Source organism: Centropristis striata, chromosome 5, assembly GCF_030273125.1.
Source record: "Centropristis striata isolate RG_2023a ecotype Rhode Island chromosome 5, C.striata_1.0, whole genome shotgun sequence".
Classification (NCBI taxonomy): Eukaryota; Metazoa; Chordata; class Actinopteri; order Perciformes; family Serranidae; genus Centropristis; species Centropristis striata.
In genome coordinates, this window is record NC_081521.1 from 10,248,642 (window position 1) to 10,263,033 (window position 14,392).

Consider the following 14,392-nt stretch of genomic DNA (forward strand, 5'->3'; position numbering starts at 1 on the left):
TGTACTATTGCACTTGTGTGTATGTTGTACTCGCATTTTATGTCTTTTGTCTTATACTACTGTCTGCAAATAAAATTGCCCCTCTGGGACATTAAAGTTTTACCTTACTTTAGCTTAGCTGCACTCACTATCAGTGTAGTGTAATAGTATGCTAACAGTTGCTAATTAGCATTGGGTGATGGGATGTTGATGGGAATGTCATTAGTTTTGCAGGTATTTTGTTAAAAAACCAAAGACCTGGAAAAATTGACTCACCACTAGAGGAAAAGTCATTAGGATTGCTCCTCTGCAGAACATTATGTCTGCACAGAATTTTACTCCTGTCAAAAACCATGAATGTCTGCACAAATTTTCATGGCAATCCAATCAGCAGATGAGATATTTCATTTTGGACCAAAGTGGTGAATTACCAAAGTGGTTTGAAATGGGTTTTTTTTTTCTGGCAGTAATGTTGCACATGGCACGGTTGACACTTGGACATGAGCCCAGAACATGGTGTATTGTTTAGAGAAGATAGAATCCTGCTGTGACCATCAAACCATCGCAAACAAGTGACAAAACGGCAAAGGTGCATTTATAAAAGCAGTGGTGCAATCAAGGCCTGAAGCACCATCAAACACCAGCTGTTGTACCACGACCTTCTTCCCCTGGCCCTCCATTTCAGAGTCCTGCTAATCCTGCTGATCAGCCCCAACATGGCTTCCAACGAGCGGGAAAGAACAGGACCTCAAGGGCCACTAATGAAGTGTCAAGGAGGATAGTGACATTATGAGTAAGAGAGCTAAATAAGGAGATAGAGGTAGCGTAATGTCAAGGAAACAGCCCATGGTGTTAATGAAAGTGAGGAAACCAGAACTTTGCTCACTGCATAAAGAATGGCTCCGTGGCTGAATGCCAAAGAGATTTTCCTCTAACACTTCTTTGCAGAGTATCATTAATCTGCAGTGAATTATGCCATCTGCATTACAATCATTACACTGAAAGATGGCGTGTTCCCGATAAATAGATGCGACAGGTCAAACGGGAGAATCCATCAGAGTGTCTAAATGAAGCCAAGGGCTCCAGGAATGACGGATGTGCATTTTGCACTATTTTTAGAATCCAACCAATATGGGATTTTTGAGGCCAATACAGATTTTAAAGGGGAAATATTCAACAAATATGGCAAATATAGGGATTCTTTTTTTTTTAGGTGGATAGAAAATAGACCTTATTGTTACGACAGCGTATTAGGGCAAATTTAAAAAATAATAATAACACGGATCTGGGGGAGGGGGGTAATATTTCTCAAAAAAAAATTGCAAATTTACAAGATTAAATTGGCAAATCTATGAGAAAAAAAGTCACAGATTTACAAGATTAAAAATAGCAAATTTGTGAGAAAAAAAGTTGCAGATTTACAAGATTTAAAGTGGCAAATTTGCAAGAATAAAGTCGCAGATTTATGAGATTAAAAATAGCAAATTTGTGAGAAAAAAGTTGTAGATTTACAAGATTTAAAGTGGCAAATTTGCGAGAATAAAGTTGCAGATTTATGAGAAATAAAAGTCGGAAAAATAGTGTTTTGTGCTTTTTCATACTTGGCCCTAATACCCCGTTGTATATTGCAAACAAAGATACTTAGAAAGTTGTTTTCTGAAAGGAATAACTTTCTGAAGAACATTTAACATTGTTATACATTGTATGAACCAATTCTAATAACAAAAGCAAAACAAAAAATAAAAAATAAATTGCTAAATAAACATACCGTATTGTCAGTATCATCAAAAAAGGTTTACATATCAGCACCAATATGTCTGTGTATGTGGATAATGTCGGCTGATCGATATATCGGTTGAGCTCACACTAAACAACGAGTTGAGTCATAAAAATAATAAATTGCAGCCATAGTTGTCGTGTTGTGTCCACCTTTTCATGATAAATCCAAGCTTTTTTCTTGATGGACGGGTTTAACCTGACCACTAAGAGCTAGTATCAAAAGCCAATGTTTCTGGTGGTTGCAATCACACAGAGCGATCAAAGAGCAATCCGTTTCCAGGAGCTGCTGTATCTGCGTGCCTCTGGCAACACTGAAATAAAATCCACTACTCCATGTGGCAGTCACACAAAGCAATCACACAGCCACTTGTTTCCCTCCAGTCGGAGTCTTTGCTTCTGGCAAATCTAAAAGTGGAAGCAATCATAGCAAATAATCAAATAGCTATGTCTCCACTGAGTTAGATTGTCTTAGTACTGAACTCATACTTTAAGCCATTACAGTAATTATTCAATCAAACCTTCCTCCTTGCTCTCATTTTCTCCCTGCATTAATGGGCCTGTAATATTTGAACTCATTTCAGCCTCAGAGTTATTTTCATTTTTTTTTTTAAATGTAAAAAATAAAAATACTGTTGATATACAAAGGTCCACAACACATGATCAGCCTGGAACTAAAACTTTTTAATTTTAATGCCAAAATTCAAATTACTTTGGTGCTAAGTGATCACAGCTGTCCAGGTTTTACTGGTGCTGGTGTTTTTATGGTCAATTTTGTTTCATTTTTATTGTAACTGACCATAATCAGCTGTAAATTCTTGGCATTGATAGCTGAAATGTAGCTGGTAAGGTATACTATTATTGTAAAATAGAGGCCCAAATTTGCAGGATTAACTTGTTAGAGCTGACTTCCTGTTTGCAAATATGAAAAACATTGCATAACTTTTGTGGCTATAATGTGACTTATGTCAGGGTCAAATCTGAAGAATGAACAAAATGAACATCATGCTGTGTTGAAGAAGAATTGAAACTAGAGATTAAGAGCATACACTCATTAGGAAAATGTTTACTGAGGTAATAAATCATGTTAGTCGGGTCATTTCTTATAGACTTCTATTAATTGACCAATTTTCCCAACCAGTGGAGTCGGCCCCTTCTGGTCATTAGAAAGAATGCAGGTTTAAGGTACTTCTGCATCAGCTTCACTTTTCAGGCCTGGAGGTTGTTTCTTGGTGAAATGTTTGGCTCATTACTAAAAAAATAAATAATGTATTACTCATTAATCGTTACGCTTTTCAAAATGAATTTTATTACTTTTGTTTTACTTCATTTCAGCAACAGTAATTAATTACCATACTGTTACCATACTTTTCTGTTACACCCCACATAATTGGTCATTGTGTCAATGTATAAAAAAGTCCCTGCTCATGTTACTGATTGGTCAAACACAAACACCATGGAAACTACAACTTGAGTATATTTTAACCTTCTATGGTACAGTGTTGCCCTCATTCCCATATTTGGCCTGTCAAATTTCTATAATGCATGTTTTTGAGTGATGCAATACTTTAAAAACGATGGAAAAGTATAGGGAACCAATAGCAATGCTTTAATTTGTCACATGACCTCCAGGAGGCCATATTGAACCCCTATTTTGCAGACTTTTCTAAAGGAAACAGCTTTCCAAATTGCAATTTCAGCTTTCCAATTTGGTCCTTTTCATCTGGAAAAAAAAATCCTACGGATAGGTGAGTAAACCTTCATTTATGATAGTTTCATACACTTAGACTGTTCAAGATATTAATTTCAGTGGGTCGTTGGTTCAATGGTACAATGGTACAATGTTTCCTACAGGCAACATTCAGACAAGAAACCGGTTAAAAAGTTCCTTTTATAATGTTTTTAAATGTAAAATGTTATGTATTGTACCTTGAATCGTTTACACATGTTTATTGAATAGATTATAATAAATTTAATTTTTTTCACTTGTGTACTGTTATGGCACAATGTTGCCTACGGACAACAAACCCCCAAAAAATCTTGTTTTTTTTTTCTTTCAGATTATGTTTATTTAGTCTTTTTTAAGACAAAAAAAAAACTCCAGACATTTTTTTTCTAACTGGCATCATAATGTGTGCCATAAAGGGTTAAAATGTTAAAAATGAAAATATTAAAATAAGGTTGTAACAAATTATTTGATTTGCAAGGGACCGTAATACGATTACTGAAATTGTATTTGTAATTGTTGCATGTGGGAGCCATGCAGCCGTTTAGCCAGAACCTGACATCATACACCAAGCAGACAGCTGACATTTAGGCACGTCTTCACAGAAAAGACACAGGTGTAACTAATAACATTAACAATCATTCAATTTAAGCGCCCCAGTGAGCCGTGACAGCGAGCCAGCAGGCATTATACAGGGCCCTGAAACCATCTGAGCTAAATAGAATCCAGCCATCATTATTAAGCACAGCTGCGCTTTTCCTACTGTGACCTGTCAAAATGCTGCATGAGGAAAAAGGCCTATTCTGCCTCATCATCATCAGCTGTGGAAAAACTAAAAACCTGTAATAAACATAAATATGTATGAAGTTTCTTATAAAAACTAATAGTACTAAAATTAATAAAACTTGGCCAAACTGTTCAGCCCAATTACACCATTTGCTGCAATGAGCTGGGAATAAGCCACAGTTCTAAATGTACCCATGTGTGCTCATGCTTGTTATTCCAAACACTCTGCTGCTGTTGTTGCTGCTGGAAACAAAGCATTGGTTTTATTCCCAGAGGACCTACTTCTGTTCCTATTATATGAACGGGACAAAAAAAAAAAAAAAAAGAGTAATCTACCTGCCAACACTTTTCCCATAGCTCTATTGTCCCTCACCGTCTCTCTAATAATGATCCCACTACCACCGCCTCAGTTGAACCGGGTCAATGGGTCTAATGAGGGGAATCATGTAAACAATAAAATGTAATTAAACAAAAAGGCAGCTCCTGTCACACAGACACACACCTACACACAAAATACAAATGTGTTTCCCTGAGCTGCTGTTATGTGCGCTTAAAAGAAACCTGACTCCACATGTGACAAGCTGTTTTAATTAGCATGGCGGCGACCTGCTGACATGTGGACCAGCCTGGAAGACAAACGGGCTCACACACTGGGTTACATCTGCATTTTCACAGGTGGAGGGAAGAAAAACAGAAAGGAGTTGACAACTCTACTTTCTTATCACTAGATTGTTTTTTTTCCCTCTTTTCCTTACCTTATCTCGTCATATTAATCGAAAATATGATGATTATAGTAATAGTTTGGTGTTTTTGGTAATGAAGTAATTTGCTTTGTTGTTGAAAGTTAGATAAGTAGATTGATGCCAGTCTTGTGTCTGTATGCTAAGTGTTACCCTATATCGTTGGAGGCGGGGCTCTGCTAATTCCTATGAAAGCAGTGTTGCCAATTTTTTTGTCGCTAGATTTAGTGACTTTTCAGACCCCCCTAGTGACTATTTTTCAAAAGAGCGTCTAGCGACAAATCCAGCGACTTTTCCTGGTGTTACTGGAGACTTTTGGAGACTCGTTCTTACTCTTCTTAACGAGCCGTGGGGGCTGCCGTCCTAAAGCACTCACAAGCGGCCCAGTCCTCCCGCAGGAGTCTCTCCCAATGGCAGTCAGACAGCCGGAGGGGACGTTAACCCCTTAGCGTCCAGTTGCTACTGGCTGGTTTACAGTCAGTGAGTGTTTTGGGTCACTTTTGCCAGTCCCGAGGCCAGATTAAGGAGGAAGGTTGGAATTGTGACAGATGACAGTGTACTTGCATTTCTAAACATATTTAGGGTGTTTTTACTCACTTTTTGTCTTTCCCACAATGTTATTCCTGTCTCCTACAGTGTCCATTACAACCATGCACATGGTAAATTATGCAAATTAGATGATGACATCATTTAGCGACTTCTAGCAACTTTTAGGACAGCCAGTAGCTACTTTCTAGTGTTGGGACAATGAGGCTTCGTGAAGCATTTGCTTTATTTTTTTATGCCACTACATGGCAGACATGGCTTAAAAAAAAGGCTTCAGCATTGATAATTCAGTGTGTTTTCAGCCCTTTGTTAAACAAAGAGCGCCATCTAGTGGGCTCCATAAATAAAGCAAATGCTTCATGAAGCTTTGCTGTCCCAACACTACTTCTTTCCTTACTGAGGAGTTGGCAACACTGTATGAACTGTATGGGCGTTAGATTTCTCATTTTGTTTACACTGCCATGTTGGCAGTAAAAGCATGAGTGAAAATGAACCATCAGCATCAATTTTGAGCTGTCAGAGTTCACTGTGTACTTTTATACCAAGGTCAGGGAACACTATATTGCAAAGCTATACTGAACCTTGGGATAAAGTTTCACCATGGTAATCTTCACGAGTACTGAAAGTTCCAGACCTGCAGCAGCCAATCATCTACAATTACCTGATCTACTTTCCCTTGGAGAGTGTTTGAACGCATACAAAAACCTGTAGGGGTATAAATTGAAGAAATCAGGATTGGTGAAAAATATTCATCTTGGAGTAGACCAGCTAAAAATTGCTTTGTCGTCACTGTGAGGGTCACTTCAATGAATGTTCACATAATCAACGGGGAGTGTAATTTCAGCGATGTGCTAACTTGTATGTAGCATTAGCTAACTTTAGCTTGTAAAGTAATTTTGAATTTACCAAGAGTTAAGAACATTATTAATGTCTGAATACATTACTAAATGTACCACCTCATACATGAAAGTATACCTAAATGATAAACAGAAGTTGTCACACAAGTGCCGTGACATTTTTATTACAGGTGAATTATTCCCAAGACTGCATGACCCTCAGTCATAAACAACAATCTACTCTCCCTTTGTCCTTGATTGTTCTGTGGTTCTGTGCACAACAAAGAGGCTAACAGTAATTTTCCGTGCAATACCCTTGTTTCCTGCCAATATGTCCGTGTTTTGAAAATTGACTCTTGAATGAGGGATAGCAAGATGTCATTATTGGAGCTCTATTGGATGGTGAGCTTTTATAAGGGAATTCTGACCGGCTGAATTTGACAATGGTGCTTTACGAATTTTCTTCATGTCGAAATGGACACTGATTCAGTTTTCTGCCAGCTTGAGCTGCAGTGTTTATTTTATCTACATGCACCACCCGTTTTATTCCTTTCTCCATTTCTCTCTCTTTCCTCCCTCAGACATGTCATCCATGCCTAGATGTCCCCTGTGCTGGCAGGCTGGGTGTCCAACCTGTCCACTGTTACCATCCCACTTAATCCTCTGATGGGAATATTGGCTCAGTTCCACAATCATCTGCCCGGGTTAATGTTTGTAGCTGGCTGGCTGGTGTGTGTGTGTGTGTGTGTGTGTGTGTGTGTGTGTGTGTGTGAGTGAGTGAGTGAGAGAGAGACAAATATAAAGATATTTTGTACTGTACACTCATACAGCAATGCTTTCTTGCAGGGTTCAAGCGCCTCATTTATCAAAGCAGGCATAGAACAAATTCTAATTGTGTGCGTAGGAAATGGATGCATGAAATTGGTATTTTAAAAATGCATCCTCAAACTTGTAGGCAAAGAACAATGATACGTATATCCACCTACTCCACTTCCATCTCCATGTGCCTGTACAGGCCATGACATCTCTCTAAAAGTACTTGTAGCCTTTATATATCATATGATTATTTTAGCACTCTGTGTCTAACAGGGGAGTGTGTCTATGTTCCCCGGGTCCTATGTTCCCCTCTTTGTATGAGGCTGAGGAACATAGGACCCTTTCCCCTCGCTTTTCCCAAAAAGGGTCCTATTTTCCCCGGTCTATTACTTTTTCCACCATTACTGCCAAATTCCATGGCAAATAGGCCATTATTATTAACCCTAACCCTAACCCTATTTAAAAAGCCAAAAAATGAACTGCAAAGTAACCAGAAAGTAGCTGCTGTGCAAATTTAGTTTAGTTTTTGGGCTGCTTGAGCTAAGGTGGGCCATGCGACGGTAGGCCTGCTGGCCATGCTGAGAGTCTACCGTAAAGATTGACAGATTGCGGGGAACATAGGTCCTATGCTCCCCGGTATACTGCTACAAGGGAACATAGGACCCTTTTTTCGGAAAAACGGGGAACATAGGACCCGGGGAACATAGGGATTACCCCGTTTTACAGAAAGGACAAGTTAGCTGTTAGCAAGCTAATGTTAGCTATATGTTAGCAAGCTAATGTTAGCTATGTGTTAGCAAACTAAGGAACTTTATATACTGCATAGCTTTCTTAATTATCCACATTTCAGCACAACATTTGTTACATAGTTTTAGGCTAACATTTTTGTACTTCAAGCTAAAGCATCTGACACTGACTTTGAATATAGATATATCTTAAAATGCACTGCATACCAAGTTAAAATTAGCTATACTGAGTTTCAGGAACGCACAGTTTTCCCATTTGTAACTGCTTAAGTCTGTATCCACTTTTAAAAGTTCAGTTTTTAGGTTTGTCAGAATTTATGAAGTTTGCTAACAGTCAATACAAAGTCCATAGAGAGCAATGGATTGTTTTCCCCTCCAGTGGGGGCGGTGCTTAATGTGTGATTGCTGACTAAAATTACAATGAAGCAAGATAGCAGAATAGGCTAATAACCCATCTTTATCAAGTCTCAAGCACACAGCTGATACATAATACAGGTACATATGTACAGTCATGGAAAAAAAATATTAGACCAGTGTTTTCTTCAGTTTCTAGTTCATTTTAATAACCAAAATCATTATCAAGAAAACCATGGAAAATGTCTAGATATCAGCTCTTAAATTAAACTCTAATAAGTTTTGTTGTTATCATTATATTTGTCCAAACAAATGTACCTTTAGCATGTACCAGGCATTAAAATGAACAATAAATTGGAAAAAACAAGGCTGGTCTAATGATTTTTTCCATGACTGTGTAGTATGTTTACCTTACATAAGAAACATGCATATTTAATGGATGAAGTGTGGACCAAGAGTGTCCAATGTGATGCGATAGTCAGACAATGACTTGCTGTTACATTGTGGTGTGCCCAAATGTTGCTAAGCCTGTTGCTACCCCACTGAAAATACTGTACGATGTCAAGCAGTCACAGTATTAGAGAGTCATTGCTGAGAACCCTCGACTACCACAGTACTAAATGAAATTCAGCAAGGGTTTTATTTTTCTTGACACTAGTACAAGTGGCTACAGGGTAAATAAAGGAAGGAACAGAATGGGGGAGAAAATACTTTATGTGATGGTCAAATAGTGAATTACGGTAGACATCTGTACCACTTCAGAGTAGGGCTGGGTGATATGGACCAAAAGTCATATCCCGTTATATATATTTACGCTGAATATCGATATACAATATATATCCTGATATTTTTTATCTCAAAGTTAGAGCAAATGTTCAGTCAAAGTCAAATATGACATGTAACATTTATCTCTTTTTATCTTTTAAAAAAATTAATTTGACTCTGGTTTCACTTAAACGCACTCAAGTGCAAAACCAAGCTTTAGAAATATTCTACATTAATATTATTTTCTCGTTTCATAGTTCACAGTCCTAATCATAAGTATCAAATATTATATTTGTTGATTTTCTGAATTTTAATTCTGTAAGTGATTTTTATTTGTTATTTTTGTAAAAATGTATAAACGATGACTATACTGTATGTACATTTAGTCATGGTTTATTCTTGTTGTTGTTCTTAGTATTTATGCTATTTTTTAATGTTTCTACTGCCTGGAGCAAGGATCACAGTGCAAATTTGAACTATATTGATGTATGCAATATGGTCTAATTCCATATCACATTTAAGAATATATCGATATACTTTTTATGTCGATATATTGCCCAGCCCTACTTCGGAGTAATCCATAGATTCTTATTTTTTATTTTTTATCAGTTTCAGCACAAAAGAAAATGAGCATGGTCTAGTCAAATCTATCAATCAGATTCTATGTGTATACATTTGCATGGTTTAAAATGAGGCCCCAGGTTTATGTCAAATGTTTTCATGTATTGCTTTTCCAGCACAAATTACAGTGAGTTCAACAGGAGGACAGGCTTCTATTCACAAACATCCCAGGCAACAAATAACAGATAATATAAGGGTTATAGCCACACTGCTTTCACTGCCACCTTGAAATAAGCAGAAAATGAGAGGGATATGCTAGAAAAATATAATAAAAGCCAAGAAAAAAACAGATGAAACGGGCAGAGAAGATGAGAAATGCAACCATTTGCCCTGGGAAACAGCCTCATCAAAAAAACATCTCTGCTTTTGTCAGGTGAAGGCCGACAAGCGTCAGGACCGTGTGTCCTCTTGTGGGCTCTTAGCCATGGTTTGAACTTTAGGATAAATTTAGCTGTAAAGTGGGCGGCTCCATTGTTTATGCAGCAAGAGACAGCAAGATTTAAAAATTCAACAAACACTGACACGAAGAAATTAATTTCCTCCTCCAGACAGATCTGATTCAAATTAAAACTATTAATGGATAAAGAAAATCAATTTGTACTACTTAAAAACGTCATGCATTTTAATTCATCGATATCTAACAAGCCGTTGTGCCAACTACAACATCAATAGCTAATTTCATACATGGATAATTTTATACTCAGACAGTCTATTTGTCACTGTCCCTCGGTGCTTCTGCTCCGATGATGGCAAAGAGGCAGAGCCCGGTGTGTCAGAGCAGCCGTCCTGGTGAGTCCTGATTGAGGCTGGCATTTCGCTGGCACAATGAGATCTGCCAAAGCACTACGCTTCTCTGCTGGATGCAGCGAGACAGGCCCAGACGCTGCATGTCAGCTGTAATCCTCATTATGCAAATTAACTCACACCGCGTTAGCAGCAATCATTGCAGGTCAGATGGGAAAAGGAGAAGAAGGAGGGAAGGTTGGGTGGTTCTAGACCGTTTCAGAACGTTTGGCTAGGCTGGTGCTACGTGTCATCTGTGCGTACCAAATATACCAATTTTACCGCTTTAACGCTCAAGAATTGATTAAAAAAATGTCAAAAACCTATTCAAAATATCAAATTACGACACCAAGACCCTGAGGAACACCATAGAAAAATCCTAGTTGTGGTTTGGTATCAAAAACTTTTGACATTTTGATTTCAGTAAGAGTTTGATTTGTCCACATTTGGATAGCGATTACTTCTGTTATGGAAACCTGTTCAACAGATGTCTCAGAAGGTTTTTTTTTCAGTCATGCCAAGTTTCATTACAGTGAAATGGCTAGTCTGGGACAAACATCACACATTAATTAAATTGGGCTCATAAGTAGGGCTGGGCGATATATCGATATAAAAGATATATCGATATATTTTTTAAATGTGATATGGAATTAAACCATATTGCAGATATAGATATAGTTAAAATTTTAGTTTCTTGCTCCAGGCAAGCTGCGGCTTTATTTAAGATATTTTTTAATTTAAATGTGCATTTTATGGAGCTTTGATTGGAAAAAAAGGTACTCCTGTTGTTATACAGTATTTATGTTCACTTAAATAAACGGTTTCAATAAAACTACTTGTGACATGTCATATTTAACTTTGACTGAACATTTGCTCTCACTTTGCAATAAAAATATTGGGATATATATCGTATATCGATATTCAGCCTTAATATATCAGGATATGACTTTTGGTCCATATCACCCAGCCCTACTCATAAGTTCGAAAAAAGTCTTAGCTTTCCATTCATACCCAATTTATGCAATTCTAAAACTGTTTAGTGACCCCAGTAGGCACAAATACTCAAATACAGGTTAAAATAATACATTTGTACTACATGTTTGTAAAGGGAAGACTCGTCAGTACTTATAGAGCCCTTTTCAATGATCTTGAGGTAAGAGGTTAAAAAACCTGTTTTAAAATTGCAACGCACGTTTTTTCTTCCCGGAAATGTAGTCTAACTTTGGAGCATTATTAAGTGTTCCTTATGTCTTTTTATTTCAAATATTAAAAACTCAGTCCGCCACAGCCTATGATATGCAGTCTAGTAAGGGGAGGGCAGAGGGGGGCACCGTCCCCCCTTAAGCTGCCAATGCAGGTGGAAGGTACTGAAGAAGTTACAGCTTTAGAGGAGCAAACCAGCTCTTTATCAGACCTGGCAGGAGCAGGGAGGGCTTTAAACTGCTTCAAAGAAAGTGAGGATGGAGAGAGAGAGAGAGAGAGAGAGAGAGAGAGAGAGAGAGAGAGAGAGAGAGAGAGAGAGAGAGAGAGAGAGAGAGAGAGAGAGATCCCAGCATTCCCAGGAGGTGGAAGCAGTGGCGGTTCTACACAGGGGCCTACAGGGGCCACTGACCCTGTGAAGAAGCCCTTGGCCCCTGCTGTGGCCCCTGTGTAAAATTAATAATAAAATGATCTATGATTATAACAATGAACAATGGAACAAGTATTTACCTATTTTTTGTTCAAACAATATCCTATTGCACACAAAAGGAACCCAGAATGTGTACAATGAAGTTTAATTATTATTAATTATTTAATTATAAAAGCTTGTGTGTGTGTATATATATATATGGGTGATTATTCAATTAAGGGAGTTTTTCTGTCCCCAAATTTTGAAAAAATAATGTTTTTTAATCTCTGTTTTTTCTATTTCAAAAAGTTTATCAATTGGTCTGGAACAAAGATCTTAGCATAGCTTTGATTGTATTTCATGATGATTTTGATATTTTTATAATTTTTTCAAAGTTGTCAGAGCAAAATGTCATTACCATCACGAAAACAAAACACAGATTTTAATACAAAATGATTTGAAAAGCAAAGTTTTCACAATCATTCCAGTAAGTACAAAACATGCTCTTTAAGAATCATATTCTAAATATTTGTAAATACAATTGGTCACTGTTCAATTATGTATCATAGTAAAGTAGTAAATAGTAAATTAAGCTAATATATTCTAGTTATAAGGTAATAAACAGATAAATTGTCATTACCATCACTGATTGTCATTACCATCACAGCCACTTGTGTGATGGTAATGACACGTGATGGTAATGACAATTTTCACTTGCCGCACAAAATGTTGGCTAGGTTTTCGCTAAACTAAGCTGACTGGTTAGCTAGCATACAATTTACACTAAATATACGTAAATAAAGTGAAATTTCCTATTAATTAATTAAAATACTCAAATAGTAACTTGTTTGGTAATGACGCCTAATAAACATACGCTCAGATCAGGATGTATAAAACATCAAATTACTTACATATGTGGGCATCAAAAAATCAGGCTACTGCCTCATGTCTGGGATTGGTCCTCTGGAGCATCTAATTTGCATGCAACAATGTAAGTAACTTTTTGTAAAAACTTTATTGCTCTCTAAAATGTTGAGTGTGATGGTAATGACAGATGTATGAGGGACAGTGATATTTATATAATTAATATTAATAATAAATTGTAAATTGAATAAATATATATTATATGAATTTAAAAAATGTATTTTTAAGTTGTTATGAGGAAATGCAAAGTAAAGTTTTAATGAATTTAGCACTTTTTATTGCTTTATTGAAGAGGGGATGTCAAAAAGTCTGGGTTGGGGACAAGCCCAAAGCAGTGAGATTCTTGCCCATTTCAATTTTCAAACACTGAAAAAGTATTAAAATGTCATCATTGAGACACAGTTATTTTTTTCATAGCTACTACAACCTAACCTTAACAAATACAATAATTGTTTTTCCTAAAAAACATTTTTTTCTTGAAAATCTACCCTGGGGACAGAAAAACTCCCTTAATTGAAGAATCACCCATATACAGATCATTCTCACTGGACTGCACTTTAAAAAAAAGGAATTGTGCACAAAAACGAGAAATGTCATTGTTGTACAAAAATAAATATCTTTGTTTCAACCAGTGTATTTGTATCTTCCAAATAAACTTAAATTAGATTTTTTAAAATAAGCTAAAATAAAGGTTTTGAATGCTTAAATATCATCTTTGCCTTTAAATGTGCCCCTCTGATTAAACACTGGCCCCCACAGTAGAACTGGTCTCAAGAGAACAGAGGAGGAGGACACTTCTCTACTTCAAGACTCAACTCAGTCAGAAGAGAGCAGAAAGTTGAGGTTGCTCTAAAACCAGAATAAGAGACTATCTGCTGGTGACTCACAGCTGCATCCAGATGTTGGGCAGCGCAGCAGATGGTACCGGCTTGTTTAGAAAAGACGCATCTCACTAAACAGCTGGATGGATTTGCCCTGCTGCAACCGCTTTTAAACCCCCGAATCTGCACCAAAAATCACGCAACACAGAGGCATCACTTTACTAAACCCTGCACAGCAGCAAAGTCTCTGCAGATGATCGCAGATGATAGCCGTCTGCAATGAAAACTTGTGTCGACTACATTACAAGTCATGATTGACATAAACACCCCTGCAATGCAAAGCCGTGACGGGATTATTGTGGCGTCCGAACTGATTTCTGGCGATATTGAGCTCGATCCTCGTCCACCATTTTATCGCAGCATCAATAAACTTGGACATGATGAGTATCCACACCTGTTCTTACACATGTAATGCCAAATAGAAGCTCCGCAACGCCCAACAACAACAAAAGAGAATCTCGGCCAACAGAGCACATGTGCGCGGAGGTGAAGCGCTCACACTGC